At 35.9% G+C, this 16,702-nt stretch overlaps 1 protein-coding gene and 1 long non-coding RNA gene across 2 annotated transcripts in view; one reads left to right on the top strand and one right to left on the bottom strand.

Annotated features, from left to right (window-relative positions):
- LOC149705079 (uncharacterized) overlaps positions 1 to 16,702 on the top strand; it is a 90,157-nt gene that overhangs the window by 65,608 nt on the left and 7,847 nt on the right. The window lies entirely within an intron of this gene.
- LOC149705080 (monocarboxylate transporter 12-like) overlaps positions 1 to 16,702 on the bottom strand; it is a 59,329-nt gene that overhangs the window by 40,536 nt on the left and 2,091 nt on the right. The window lies entirely within an intron of this gene.

Raw genomic sequence — 16,702 nt, 5'->3', positions numbered from 1 at the left:
ACCCCTTGAGTTTAATTAAGAAACTGAAAGACTATGATTTCTAATTTAATTGGTTATCCCTAAATCACTCAAAAGGGAATTAAAATTTCGCTTTGCTACCATTCCTAAAATAACCGAACTTAATAAGAAGGTTAGGTTTTTTTAAAACAATTTTTAAGTTCTGTACTTTAAAATAAAGTACTTGAGAACTATGAGATTCCTTACTGTGTGCGGGAAACCATTTACCGCGTGAACTGTTTCGAATCCATTAAGTTTTTTTAAAAAAAAAATATAAGAGGGGCAGGCTTTTTGGCGGAAGTCAGGTGTGTTAAGGAAAATTAAGCTTAAAGGCGTTGAAACCAGTCATTTGGAGAAATACCCTGCACCCTTGCGCTAAAGTGCCTTTCTTATAGCGGTTTTAATTTCCAAAAGTCTTATATTGAAGAAATTCCTCCGTAAGATGAAGAAAAACCAGAGGAAAGATCTCTTTCGACTCTCTTATCGTAGTGTTTTAGCGGCTTGGAAAACACCAAAAATTTCACTTTGAAAATCCTATTTTTCAAATGAACTTTCTTTTTCGGTTTCAAGCCGCTTAAAAGATATTTTTGCTTGGGTTGGTTGTTAAAAAGTGAAGCTCTAGCTGCACTGATATTCTTCTAGACTCCTACGCTATGCCGGATGCGATCCTCTTACGAGAGCGTAGCCTAGAACTTCAGAGCCAAAATGCGCTAACTTTTTCCTTAATTTGAGGATTGAGAAAAATAGATATTTGGATGGGTTCAGTTATCTTCGTGCTTAACCGAGGGGCTAATCACTGTTATATTCCCTGTACACTGCGTGTAATCATTTTTGCAGGGCTTTTAAATTACAGGCGTGAACACCGTTTACACTGAGTGACCAGCCCCTCGTGCTTAACTACCGTAACAATATCGTGGAAATAAATTATTGACTGTAAAATATTTGAAATTTTTGAAGGTTTCTACGTAAGTTCATGTTTTTGGTACAAGTTTGTAATTTTTAGCCCCATCAACGATTTGCCTTTTGAAAGTAAGAAATAAAAGTCGAAATTAAATTAAAATTTGTCAGGAAAATTACACTTTTGACATTCCTGTAAAGCACTGAAAAAACCATGCAATTTTTAAAAGTTTTCTTGTGAAAAAAATACGAACGACCAGGTCGCGTATTTTTACAGATATAACATTCGGGCCTTAAACTTTGTCCCTCGAACTTCAAAGGAGCTAACTAAATTCCATCGTCTAGAAGAAATAGGAATCTGTAGAAATGGGTTGGTCCTGGACCTAGTATGAGATCCCTCAACCTTTTCTTCTTTTAAGGGAGAGAGAGAGGCCCCATTTAGATGTTATATCTACAGGTCAATTCGTGACACACTCAGACTCCACGAGAGCGTTAAAAAAAGAGAGAGAGAAAGTGCATGCACCACCCAGAACAAAAAGAGAAAATAGAAATCAAGATTCTCGATTAAGAAAGGGATGCTGGAGGAGAGAGAGAGACAGAGAAAAAAACGTTTTGGGAGAGGACCTAGCTTGAAGAGAAGAAAAAAAATGGCAAGGAACTTGATGAACTTTGTTACGCGGAGACCAGAAAAAAAAGCTAATTGTGGTCGTTCGTTGGTCGTGGTACAGGGACGGGGTGGGATAGGGGTGAAGTGTAGGAAACCCCATTTCTTTTGAGCCTCGAAGACATCAGCGGGACAAAAGAAAGATGGTGAAAGGAAATGAACTAAATTGGATTTACATGTTTTCAATTAATGCTCTCACAACCCATAGCGTCGAACGAACCCAGTATACCACGACGATTTGAGTCCCGTTCAATGTACCGCGAGCTTAGGAATCCAGTAAAATCCGAAGTAACGCTATAATTGTGGTAACGGTTCTTTCCTTATCCAGTTTTCTGTTTTTCGTGTATCCTCGCTCCACACATACACACACACCCACAAACTAACAAACGCACGCACAAATTATCAACACATAAGCTACTTTTTTAATAGCGCAACAAAACACGTAGCTAAATATTCTCTTATATTTTTGTGTCAGACACATTTTGGACAGGTAAACACGTCCTTTTAATCAAAGGGGTTTTATTAAGCCTTGCCGAGAGAAATGTCATTGGCCCGCGAAAGTTTCCCCGGCCAACTCTCTGATTCGGCATTTTCAAAGGAAATTACATAGTCGGGCACCCTAATTTAAGATTTTACATTGAAAAGTAGCTTGTCGTGTCTTATTAGACGCCTGACAGCGCTCCTTAGTATACAAACGTCTTGGAGAAAAAGAAGGAATTAAAAGCCAGCGGTGAAAATAAAGGATTTTGGCATTCCGCGCCCTTCTCTAATGGAAAAGATAAATCCACCCACGTGCATGTGCAGCTCGACTTATTTTTATCGACTATAGTTCCTTAGCACCTTTGAAGATTCAATTATAATAAATTTTTAATTTCCATAAGTTGTAACGACATTCGTAATTTAGTTTTACATAGTATTTTAACAGTAGCTTCGGAGACGCCATTGTAGTTTGATAAAAACAGAAGTGAGATGAGACCAGAAGTACTAAGCTAACCAAATTCTTCACTTGGCGAAAGTGAATATTCTTGAAAAAACACCAACGGTTGGCCCTCTGGTAGCGGTTTCTAAATTTTCCCTCCAAAACGTGAGACGCTCGTGGCGGTAGACGGCCGAACTAGATTCAAGCACCCGCTTCGTCCGTGTTTCGCGGCTTTAGGTTGAGGGGAAGGGGGTAGGAAATATTTTTGGAACACGACCAATTTTTTTCTCTCTAGTGTAGGCGCGATGGAAGCTGCGAATAAAATCCTCAAATTTGTTCACTAGTGCCAGGATCTATTACCAATGCTAGAGCTCTTTACTTCTAGTCCCTTATCCTACTTCTGATAAAAATTATATGTATTTGCAAGGCGCTAGTTGACTATATACTCTCTGTGCTATGCTAGTTTATAAAAGCGTATTTAATTGGGTGTCTGTAATGGTTAAAACGGAAAACGAGCTATCATTTCCTTTTGTTGGGGGATGAAAATGTTTTTTGGATGTTTTTCAAAGGATTCGTTTCGGACTTTCAGTGTTTTATCCAATCCGACGTTAACTTTTTTCATTTCCGCTTTTCATAAGGCTTAACTCTTTCAGTCCTATGTCTCAAAGCCCTTCTCAGAGTAAAGCTATAGATTGCCTACTTCCTGCAGTTTTGTTTTCTTTTGGCCTTTAAGAGTCAGTTTTCTTATAAAAAATGGGGTTGTGAATGTCTTTAGCGATTCAAATAATTATCTGTCATGAATAGATGACGGCGTATAGTGCCCTGGCCGGGATCGTTACATGTTTGAGACTTTTTAAAATACACATTAAATCTATAATATCCGTCCAGGGTTAAAACAGACTAGTACCTCGAATATTTCAAACCATTTCATTATTATCATTATTATTTATTTTTTTTGGCAAAACATTATTTACGGTTCGTTAATTTTATTCTTAATAGCTGGTAAATAATAAATAAAAACGAAACAAGTTTTTTGTTTATTTTTCTAAATAAAAACTTCGCTAAATTTAATTACAACGTATATTATAAATCTCTCTTACGCAAATATCTCGCAAACTTGTGGATAAAAAAAACAACCTTCGTTTGATAACTTAATTAATAAAATACAAAGTGTTATCCAAGCCTATTTCTAACATAAATAAAATTTCTAGCCAACACTTACGAACTATAAATTTTCCTGTAGATAATATTTCACTTTTTTTTTAATATAGCCATCTTTTAAGTTTTAAAAATAATTTAACTATGATCATATAGACAGTTTTTAAAGAACAAGTCTCGTGAATTTAGCATTTTTTAAAGGGAGGATGAAATGGAAAATAAAGTGATTTTTTTTTTATCGGTTTTTCCGAATGATTTTAAATTTCAAATTATTTTGGGAATTTTGTTAACAAAAAGACAGGGTGTCACGCGATTGGTCGGAGGTGCTAATTTAAAATTGTCTATGACATTTCAAACTAATTTGAATTTAAAAAAACATTCCGATATATTTCCTAGATGTTTCACTACTCGTATTGGTCTTATAACTAGTAGAAGAATCGATAATAAAAAAATCACTTGATTTTCCATTTCACCCTGACTTTAAATCGTGTATTTTATTTATTTTTATTTAATAAATAAATAAATAGAGTATGATAGATAAATAAATAAAAAATAGAGTATGATAAATTAATAAATAAATTAATAAATAAATAGAGTATGATTGATAAATAAATAAATAAATTAATAAATAAATAAATAAATAAATAAATAAATTAATTAATAAATAAATAAATAAATTAATTAATTAATTAATTAATTAATAAATAAATAAATAAATAAGAATAAATAAATCAGGAAAAAATATATTATTGTTGCTATAAAAATATTTAATTTTATATTTTGTTTGAACTCGCGATTTTTTTCACGAGACTTGTTCTTTAAGAGCTGTGAAAAAAAAAGCACCCAAAATTAAATATGGCGATATGGAACCCTTATATTATAGTACTGGAACATAATGAGAAAATGAGCGATAAATCAAACGTACGAGTCATGAAAAATATTTAAGAATATTTTTTGGGCGTTTTTAAGTGCTCCGTGAACAGCACGGCCGAGATCCGCGTTCAAATAACCATAATTCATGGGTATGGATGAGCCCGAGCTTTAAAATTTATTATTATAAACATTTTTATAAGCGGCCCGCTTCTGCCTCCATATATATTACCACTTCCTGAATTCACGCTACGTAGCTAGCGTGCATGAGTAACGAAAAAATTTGAAATTGATATAAGGCGCTTATAAACCTATCCCGAGAAGTGTTTTTAATGTCAACAATTTATAAATCCATTTACCAAATTGAATGCCTCTCTTTGACATAAGAAAGAAGGCTAGTCTTTCTTATATCTTAAAGAAACAGGACTTTGGTGTTTAATTAGAGAGGTTAAGAAATAATTTGAGAGTACTATGGTCCTTAAACGCGTTTGTATGATGCCACGAAACGTCTTAGGTTAAGGGTCAAGTTGAGGTTCTAAGGGAGACAATTTGATGTTATTGGGGTGAAAATTTTGGCAAATTACGGAGAAATTTTTGGAGTTGAAAGGTCAGGAAACGATAATGTAGAGGATTAGATCCGATTGGGGAAAATTGTAGCAAATTTGACAAAGTATTGGAAATAAGTTCATTTCGAATTTTATTTAAAATGCAAGAATCTCGTACCGATAAAGATAATTTCAATACTTAAAATGATCAATCCGTGGTTAAAGCTATGGCCATTTCTTAACCTTTCTATTGTGAGTTTATCAGGCAGCGCGGTCTGCTGTGTCTGTCTTGGCGTGACAATAAGCGCATTGTATTCAATACTTGATTTAGTTTTCAATTTCCTTGACTGGATCATGCGGTGTGGGTTCAATGTTCAATTATAAAGCAGCTGTTCAAATATTTCCTCAGCGCGGTTTATCGACTCATTTACAAGTTTTTTTCTTTGTTATTTAATATTTGTAAATGGGGAACCCGTTCTTTCGTAATTACCAGTATCAACTATCAAATTAGTTAACGCGCTCCTATACAATTCGTTACCGCTTTAAAATACAGGGTGGAAACCTTCTCCGGGTACGCTATTAGAGAAATGTAAGACATGTTCTTCCATAAGTATGAAACTACCTATAATTCGTAATTCTAGAGACTTACAGCTCGAGATAACTAGTTCGAGGGAGAACGACAAGCGAGAATTGCAGTCCTATACTCGGTGGTTAATTTTGCAGTCCATCTAGTTCTATTTAGTCTGTGGTAAGCCTTTGACAGCAGCGCCTCACCAGGCATAGCTTTACCTCGAATCTATGACTTACCTCCGTCACTTCATGACAAGCAGAGATTAACAAACTTAGAATATATCTTATGAACTTATGATCGTATGTAAAGGCTGGTCGCTGGCCAAAGTTTCCACCCTGTATACTTACTTACGAGAGGCTCTCTCGTGAAGGTTTATAAAGTTTTAGAGAAATCAGCGCGCATTCACTGTTCTTAAGCCTTTAAAAACTAACCTGACGTATGGTTTATCTTTTAAGAGAGAACTAGCTTCGGAATAATTAATCACCTCGGAGTTAAGGCCATCAGAATGAAATCACTCAATGAGGGCGCCACTCCCTCTCAATATATACTCCTTATATTAGAGAACAAAGATTTGGCACGAGAAATGAACTAATCAAAAATAAAAAGGCAAGGCCCCTCTCCACTCTCTCACTCTTTCTTATAAATACCAAAGACTTCATTATGCTTCGCGCTGATAGCTTTTCTAGTCTCTTCGAGTTTTTATGAGCATGCAGCCTGCTGCATGGAAAGAAACTTTTCTAGATTTTGGGCAAGCTTTAAAAGTGCATTAACCTCCTTCTTAACTTAACCCTAAATGATTTCATCTCGTAAATGAATTTTTTAAATATTGAGTTTTCTTTGAAATGAATATATGGGAATCATGTTATTTCAATCAAGGTGGAGCGATTACTGTACGGAATCTCTAGTTTACAAAGTGTTACCTCCAATTTTTGTCTGAGATAAATATTTTTTAGATCAGTTCAGGGTAAAGATAAGTTGGAGCGATTACTGTACGGAATCTCTAGTTTAAAACGTTACCTTACCTCCGATTTTATTATTATTATTAATATTAATTTTGACTCCTAATTCATTTGTGTTATGACAATGAGACTTGGTGCATGCTATTACTGTACTCATAGTCTAGTTCAAAGTAATGCCATCAGTTCTAAATCTACGATGTAAAAACCCAAAATTATACCTTCATAAAAAATTATGTTCGGTTATGAATGCGAAATTATTTCAGTAACATATTAAATTGTGACAAGCGTGAAGTGGGATGCAGCAGAGGTGAGATTGGAAATTATTATTACAGGCATAGATAGAAACATCCGCCGAACAAGTTCTTCTAATTTAATATAGGGTTCGCGAGTTTTAATTCGGGTTAGGGTTATGTGGCTGCAACCAGCGCTGATCGGAGAATCGTTGTTAGAACGTAATAATTATTTTCTTTTTCTTTTACCGAAACACCCTATCCTATAATGCGGGCAGGGGGAAGCCCAAGAATCATCATATTCTTGGCCGGGGTTAACGGCCAAATCGTTTTTATAATAAATTGAGAAAGAGTCTCGCCTCGGAGCCTGTTTTAAAGACGCTTAATAATGACTATATTGTATTTTAAGTATCTCGACATCATTCAATAATAATATTGTAATAATAATAATAATGTAAAGAAGCATTATGACGACTTTATGATCGAAATCGGTATATAATTGATACGAAATCATTTTAACAGTTGTTGAAATGAGAAATGAAATGAATTCTTTTTTAAACTCGAACGTGTACGACAAAACACGTTGAAAAAGGTTTATTATAGATATTCAACGCTGGTTTGTGTAGTAAACTACTTGAAATTTCGAGTTTTATCTCTTCAGTGCATGACAATTGGTGATTTCTCATGCGAAACTCGTACAGTATAAGTATGTCTCTCAAAATGCCCGAGCGCCCACCCAGAATTTCCGTGTGTTTGGACGCTTTCCAATTTTAGTTACAACAATTAGCCCATCACGACTGGAATTAATAGCAATTGCGAGTGAATCAGGCTGAATTGTTATAAGGAAAATTTCGTGTTGTCGCATGAAAACGCGAAAAGTATCTCCGTTTTCAAATTTTCAAATTTGTCAACTGTTCGACTCCTTGTAATTTCTCTTTCTAGTCACACTACATTAAGCGTGTATCATAAGTGTCTAAGATAAGTATGAAAGGTCCTATTCTATGTAATTCTACAACTTTACTGTCAAGAGAACTGACCAGAGTTTGGTGGTTTACCTGAATAAGGCCTTGGACAGCCTCTATTTATGGCGACGTTTTATACTTCACTCCACTAGTGCATGTCAAACTTATCTAATGTACCTTATAAACTTATGGCATATATAACTCTCGTGCAAGAACATATCCGAATCTTCGGCAATTGCCAAAGACGGAGGCTTTTGTAAAACTTTGATGGCGTTCGCAACTCGGGTACGTCTCTTTCTCTACATAGGCGAGAGAGCTTTAGATTCGGTTCTCCGTGAAACAGTTACCGGGGAAAATTGTGGCGATTTGTAAGGTGGATAGGCTATATCGATTTGCTGTTTGTATTGTGTTTCGTCCAACTGAATCGACAAGATACTTTCCCCCTGCCCGCGACAATCGTATACCACTTCCGCTAACATTATAGGAAAGAATAGGAAATAGACCAGCCCTGACGACGCGAGCCACCTTGCGTTTACATAAAGCAACCCTATTTTTAAAGGGAGTATAAAGCAATTCAAATTTACAGGTTTAAAACGTAAGCAACGCTTGTTACGTGAGAAATCCCTGGAAATATCCGTGAACTAGTTTTAGAACCCAAAAAACTCGGGGAAAATCGTAAATATATCGAAAAGTCCTTGAGAAAAATTGTTAAAATTGTTTTAAGAACGTGGAAAATTCCTGGAAATGTTCGTGAGCTGGTTTTAGAGGCAAAAACTAAGGGGGAAATCTTAAATATCTTGAAAAATCCTTGAGAAAAATTTATAAAATTGTTTTAAGAACGTGGAAAATTCCTGGAAATGTTCGTGAGCTGGTTTTAGAGGCAAAAAACTCGGGGGAAATCTTAAATATCTTGAAAAATCCTTGAGAGAAATAATTAAATTTGTTTTAAGAACGTGGAAAATCCCTGTAAATATCCGTGAACTAGTTTTAGATGCAAAAAGTCGGGGAAAATCGTAAATATCTCGAAAAGTCCTTGAGAAAAATTGTTAAAATGGTTTTAAGAACCTGGTAAATCCCTGGAAATGTTAGTGAACTTGTTTTAGAACAAAAAAACTCGGGGAAACTCCAAGAATTCGTTCGAAAAATTAGTAATCTCCGAGAAAGTCTAAATAAACTTTCTCGAACTTTGTTAGTTAAAGGTGAAACTCCTGGCGCGATTTATTAAACGTTTTTCACTTCGCTCCCAAACGGGAACCTCATACAAGTGGTTGACTTTTCCCATACATTAAAATCTAGCCCCCGCGAAGTGTTAAAAGCGTTTTGAACAAACAAACACGGATAAAGTCGGCACGATGAGTAAAATGTTGAGTAAAACGAAGGAGCAAGCAAGCTACGCAATCTTTCAGTACAAGAAGTCGAATATGGCAAGAGTCCATATAATTGGACGTCTGTCTGTAAAAGATTCCTTCCCTTCCGCCTATTATGTGGGCTGCAGAAGACACCACCAACCGTGGTTGGGAAAAAGACCCGAAAATAATCTTTATCCCAGTGGACCAGCAGAGGCTGCCGAGAGTAGAATCGAGAATGACGAGGAAAAACTTGATTTTTAATTAAAAACTTTCTAAACTTTGCGGTCGACGCGAACCTTTTTCGTGGTTTCAGTTCAACCTCCCCCCGATTTTTGGACGGTCGATCATCAGTCGATGATCCGCGACGTCTCATCCCTCCTTCAATCGCACCCCCCCGCTACCCCCCACACACACTCACCAACCCCATTATGACCACCCTTTTCTTATTTTCCAGAGAAAAATAAATTTAGAAGTTAGGGCGATCGAAACAAGTTGGACTCTTGATCGTTACCCAAACCCCGAGTTTAAAGATACGAGAGATTGTTTCTGTACCGAATGTGTTTTTAGTTACCAATCGGATCATATGACTTGAAATGACGTGGGTGTTGTCCAGGGATAGTGTGTAAGGGATTTGCAGGAGCTATTAAACTAGTCATCGAAACACCTTCCAAAAGTCAAGGGGTAGAGACTGGTGTCTGTCCACCTTGTTTTATTAAGACGTTCTGGAACTTCCGGTGATATATGGATCATCCAAAGACCTCAGATATGACTTCTTTAAAATAGAAGGCACTTTAGTGTTTTGGTAACTTTGAAGCATAAATCTAACGTCTTTGGAATAAACATATACCCCAATCAATGTTCAGCGTCTTAACCCAATATCAATCGGACCATAACTTGGCCCCGCCCCCTTTTTGAGAATATTGAACAGCTGTCGACATAGCAACATTAAAGTTTAACATAATGAGGTGGATCATTAATTTAAATGACTTTGGTTTAAGTGTTAGAATAATAACCCTGTTAACTTTAAAATTAGGGAAGGTTTAAAAAGCTGAGCTTTGCCTTTTAATGCAAAATTCGGCGTCTGAAATTTTTTTTTTTATATCCGTGGAAAGGCGCTCTTATAGTACGTCGTATAAAATTACTTTTGATATTTTTTGATGAAACCTGTTCGGAATATGATTATTAAAGCCTACATACACAGTCATAGCCGAGCTGCTTTGTATGTGATTATAAAACTAACAAAATTACGTTTCATGATAGATTACTTTAAAGAGCCTAGTCTGAAAGCATCCGCCTATATACTATATATTTCCAAAGACTAAAAAAATTTTATCAAAGATTCACCCAAGGCTCGATCACTCGGCGTATCAGATTATATTTTTATATACATTTTAAAATATATTATCGAGACTATATCCCATTATTTAAGTTTATATCTTCATTATAATGTTTAACCACCAATGTGTCATAAAATACATTAAGGTTCTAAGGGTTTTTATTTTTAATAATTGATTATTATCAGACGCGCATCGGATCTAACAAGCTCTCTGTTCCGAAATATAATCCCCCTGATTAGGAATTCAATTTAAGACGGTTTATAAGAAGTGACATAGCTCATAGATTCTGGTGAGTGAGACGCTGTCAAAGGCTTTTGGAAGTCCAGCAAAATTAACAACCGAGTGTAGGACTTTAATTCTCGCTTCCGTCGTTCTACTAGAACTATCCCGAGCTGTAAGTCTAGAACTAGCATTACGAAGTATCATACTTATGGAACATATCTTATAAACTTATGGTCTATTTCATTTGTTTTTGAACCAAGAAAAACAAGGGTCATATATGGGGTTAAAAACTCCAAAAACATACAAGGAATTTTGAAAATAAAAGGAGTAGACATTTATTCATTCTAGAAGCTAGTGTTATAATAAATTGGTGTGTTTTTAGCGCAAAGGAAGAAGAGACGGGCCTGAGGATAGCGTATAGTTCTTTTAGACTAATAAGCTTGGACGGGAGCCAAAGCAATAACTTAGGTGATGGTATATAATTTACATAATGCTGCAGCTTTACCGAGAGGAAGACGAGGAATGGCTGCATGCACTTTCTAAAGTGTAGTGACGACTTTTAAAATGGCTCCTCTAATATTATTAGGCGTAAATGACGCCATAAACACTATACGGCAGCACTTATTAAACCATTTTCAAGCAACTATGCTCTTTAAACGATATTAATCTTAGAAGTTTATCATTTTAAAGTGATGAACATTATTAAGTTATGGTTGCAATGGTCTGATTAAAGGACATGACAATAAGCAGGTGTAGAGGGTATTTTGCATAATATGTTGAAAAATTACGGCAAGATAAGGCCTATTTTCTAAGGGCCACAGGGGTCACCCCTTAATTAAATTAATAGCATTATATTTCAGTCAGGGGTCATTCGTAAAATACTCTCAGCAATGTTCGTAACTTGTTTAGAAGGCATCCCTTAGCGGTGGCAAAATCGGTTATTGAAGTTACATTATTTTCGGCCTCAAAATTGTCTGCCAGGGTTAACCATCCCATGTACTTTGGTCTCCCCTGTTTGGGGAACACCCTGTACTAAGGAATTTCCCCCCTTTTATATTTAAATCTCTCGTGCACGCTTGCAACTAAGAAGTTCGATCGGCACGTGGTAATTCTCTTACGAAAGCCTAGGCCTAATCTTTAGCTATATAAAGGCAGTCGCTCTCTCTTTCTCAGTCACGTTATAGGCCCTGAAGGTTCAACGCGCTTAATGTAGAAATGCTAATGCGCGCTCGAAAGGTTAATTGCTGGCAAAAATGACCAACCAGACCGCAACTAATACATGTTTCGATAGCTCGAACCCATGCATGCATGCTGGATGCTGGATGGCGACGTGTCTGGCGAAAATTCCAAAATTCCCAATCATGATCGAGCTGAAATCGACTAGCTCCCAATCGTGACGTACGATAGAAAATCATGCCGTTAATCTTCCCTAAAGGGATACTATAATACGACGAAGTGCTACGCATTTTCAGTTAAATTATAACCGGAATTGTGTACATTTCAGTATTTCTTTTGGCACCCACTGTGAAGTTGAAACCGCGCCACAAAGATAAAATAAAAACTGACCACGCTACTCGCATTAATGTCGCTCTGATCACGACTAGCTTAGAGTTAGACACTCCGAGAGGGATTAACTTTTTTTTCATATAAACGCCAAATCCACGAGCGTGACCCCTTGACCCTTTCGCAGACGTATACAGAGTGCCTAGCGCCAAAAAATTTTCAAAACATAATTTTTTTTTCCGGAATATAAGCCGCGGAGCAAGATGTATTTGTTTTTCGTGTTCAATGATAATCTTTAAAACTTTTCACGCTTTCAACGGAAAATGTATTTTCTATACCATAACATAAACGAATCTTTACTATTATTACGAACATATGTGTATATACATACTCTAGGCGTTTTTAAATAATTATAACGTTAGAATGTTTGGCTAATGGCTTACACCTAAGGGGCTCGATGATATAGTAAACCAGCTCACTTGGAAATACGAAGCTAGGGTAATTTACGGCGTAGGGATATACAATGAAATTATCCTTATTATACCAAAATTGTTTTATACTCTTCAAAGTGAGATGAAAAAGTATTTTGTATCGTATAAAACTAAGAGGTTTACCTTCCTGTAATTAGTGATATATATTTTGACTGTAATTTTAAAATTTCAATTACATCCCACTGGAAAATATATATTAGAACGTATTTATGAACTGAGAACATTTAAAGTTCTCACGAATTGCACTGTGATCCAGGGTACATCACTGCCATATATTGGAAAAATATATACCGACCCAGTACATGTAAAGTTAAGCCTTTTAGGAACGTCGTACGTTCTCAGTTCTTGAATGGGTTCTTGTCGCAACTGCGTACCTTTTTCTCAAAAGGTAAATGTACTTTTTATATAACGTAAATATTTTAACGTCGTTAATTTTTTGGAATATTGAACCAAAAAACCCTTCAATTTATATTTTTATTTGAGTGACGTTTAAAGGCTATAATTAAGTCGTCAAAATTCGACTATCGAATTATGGGTAATAATTTGAGATGACGTAGGACTTGTCTAAAATGACGCTGACAAATTAATTCAAATAATTAAAATAGCTCTCTCTAGCTCTATCAATAACTAGTGTCGTACTTAAGACTAACTTTTGAAGAGTTAATTGGTTAGGATAGGTCCATTTTGAAATTTGAGTTAATACGCGTTTTATAAACTTGTCAGTTGAAAAGAAAAAAATTATACCAAAATCGGATCCACGCTAACGTAATATCATAAGTTTATAAGTGATATGTTCGTTCCATAAGTATCACACTACCTGCTATAGACTTACAGCTCGAGCTAGATCGAGAACGACGAGCGAGAATTGAAGTCCTACACTCGGTGGTTAATTTTGAATGACTTCCATCTTGTCCTATTTAGTCTGCATTACTAACCCTTTGACAGCAGCGCCTCACCAGACTTCGCTTTACCTCATTCACTTCATGATAAGTTCCAGTTTCTAAGTTACCAGTGACAAACTTATGGTGGGAACATATCTTATCAAGGGTAGTCACGTTTAAACTGTAACTGTTTTAAAAAGCAAACAAACAATCTAGTTTGGAAAAACGAATCGTTCAAATTTTCAGTTACAAAAACCCTCGTGAAGAAAAATAAATAAAAATTTCGTCATTGAATGAGAGCGTGTTTCGTCGTGGCGAACACAAGTTCAATCAAGTTTTTACGATATTTTTAACACAGTGTATATACAATGTCCTCAGAAGTACATTACCCGAAGTAAAAACCCTATAAGGATATCTATAACTAAATTACAGATACAAAGAACCAATGTTATTCTTCTGGCACATTTTTGAACTTCTAGTAATGGAATTCTACAGATATTCTGTTTTTTCTCCCTTCGAATGGTTTTCAAACTGAGTGAAGAAAACCTCGGGAAAAAGATAGTTTGAAGATTTTCGGAACGCAGCTCTTATATAATTTTTTTCTTTACTTTTCCTTCTTTTTTCCGGTAACGGCTCAACTGCCGAAGCCTTTTCGACAATTCCGGGCACGCGCGTGCAAGTACTCTTGAAGAGCTGCGCCCCATTGAGATCCACGCAACCACCACCACCACGATTGTTAAAACCGTAGCTCCAAAACCGGCCCGCTCGCTCGCTCGACTGCTAGTATAGTAGTTCAACCGTTTTAAAACCTATTTCAAACTCGCTCCACACATTGAGATGGTTAAGAAATAAAACAAATATACTAGGCCTATACTGGAAAGAAAATTACTTTTCTCTATAGTCGGTTAAATAACTCTTAATCGTTATTGTTCAAACTAGGAGTTAATATACTAGCGCAGAACCTGCATGGAGAATAGAGTTTGGTGGGGTATTCCATGCTCAAAATTAAAACTCAGTCGTATCCCAAATTTATGAATTTTATCAAATAATCAGTTGAAAATTACAGAACAAAATAAATTCCTCTCACGCGGAATTAAACTATGACCTTAACCATTCGATCTATAATATGAAAGTTATTACCAGGGAACAATAGAGGTATAGCGTTCATGGTTTATGGCAAAGCCAGTTTTTAAATTATATGATAATTGGAAGGTGAACTTTAATACGCGTGCTAATCTTTAAAATTAATTGCTCTTTTCGGGGTTATTGGTCCTCCTCCCTTCCATGCTGGAAACCCCCGCTATAGATGAATCATGTTGGAAGCTAATTTATTTTAATCGCTAATAGTAATTTTAAATTGAAATATAGACAGGGATTTTCTTCAAGTACGTGAGCGTAATGCGCAAATATAACCGTGCTGTTTCATATTGGTGTAATACGTATACTTAAACTCGCCGATAAAAGGATGCCTGGCTGGTTACTATTCTACCCACCATTTTCCAATATGGCGTCTGAAAACTAGTAAAGACTCTTCTATATGATATAATGAACCTATATGCAAATTGTTTTATATTTACGGCTGCAGTTATTTAACCTTATACTTTCTTGATGGCTGCCATTTTACAAGATGGCCGCCGATAATGTAAAAGTAACGCAAACTAGAAGACTCCGCGCGGATACTTAGTTTCGTCACTAAGCGAGCGAGGAATTTCAAAGGGTTTGGTAGTTTTTGGGTGCACGATATTTGTAAAAGCTTTTCAGTAACCCTTTAAGTTTAGATGAAAAGTATCATTGTAGGCTTATTTAATGTCATTAACCCTTTAATGGTTTTAAGTTAGTAGGGCGGGAACGTTAGGGAAACCCTTTACAAACTATTAAATGTAAAATAAAATGCAATTCCAGTACGCGCTTCCACGTTCGTGGTCTAGTACGGTTAGGTACATCATTAACTTTTCCCCACCGTGGCTAACACGGTATGAGCATTCGATTTTTGGATATTTACATAGAATCAAAAGTGAATTACCTAAAGTAAACCATTAGCCTCTATACCGTTACATAATGTCAAAGAAATAAGACATTGCCTACCAAGGTCGTGTTACGTCCCTCGATCCCTAAATCCGAAAATTATAATACCTTTAACTTCGAGAATAATATACTTCTGACAAAATCAACAACGTCCGTCATGTTGAGCATTGAAAGGGTTGTGGTGAAAATAGACTTTTGGCGAATTACATTTACAATTGCATTTGGTGTGGGTTCATTGTTCCCAGATGCTGCGTTCGACCTTGCTTTTTTATAAAAACGACTTTTGCTCACTTTTCAACGCGTACATATGCAAGGGCTTAGTTTTTCTTTTTTTTTTGTTATTGATTTAGGGCAGAAACTCATTCTCTGTATGATATCTGCGCGTGGAATTGGAAATATTAAATAAGGAGTGTTTGCACTGTGTGAAAGGGTTATTTCAACATTTTCGTTTAAGACTCACGATCCTGCTGCAGACGGCCCAAACCGCGTCGGACAATTTTTAAACTTTTAGTTGCTAAAAAGTTAGTAAATTTTATTTTGGGTGCGGTAATCTATCAAACGTTCTTGCATTAATTAATATATTTACAAGTTCATGGTACTTGTTAGTAATTTGTAAACTCAATTGGTCAGTTAAAATAATTTTAAACGGTCAGGGAAAATCTATGGCAATCTTTGTTGAGAAATGATGGATTTTTAAGAGTTATTTTTTTCTTAAAGGTTAAATATAATGATCATTCGAAATGGGTGGCCTCAAATTTGAGTACTATTTAGACTTGTCTAGCTAGCTGCAAAATTGGCGAAGAAAAAGCGTAGGCGACATGAGCTAAATCATTTGAAAAAGGCGCAACAAAGTGGCGAATAATCTGTCATTTTTTTAATTACAGCTTCTCATTAAGAGTGTCATAACACTTAATAATTAAGTACTAGAGACCCCTACCCCCTTCCCTTTGCACCTAAAACCCACCAGCTTTCTTTCATTTGAATAATTATTGCACCAACTGCGGGAAACACAAACGGATAAATACGAATTTGGGCCAAGCATTGTATTATTATAAAGGCGCCTATCTCGAGATTCATAGCTTACGTAATTATAAACACGTAGAGTGAAAATTCCGATAATAT

Source organism: Phalangium opilio, unplaced genomic scaffold (assembly GCF_054372755.1).
Source record: "Phalangium opilio isolate 3A_F unplaced genomic scaffold, DU_Popi_V2 ptg000014l_1, whole genome shotgun sequence".
Taxonomy (NCBI): Eukaryota; Metazoa; Arthropoda; class Arachnida; order Opiliones; family Phalangiidae; genus Phalangium; species Phalangium opilio.
This window is presented reverse-complemented; position numbering and strand designations above follow the sequence as displayed.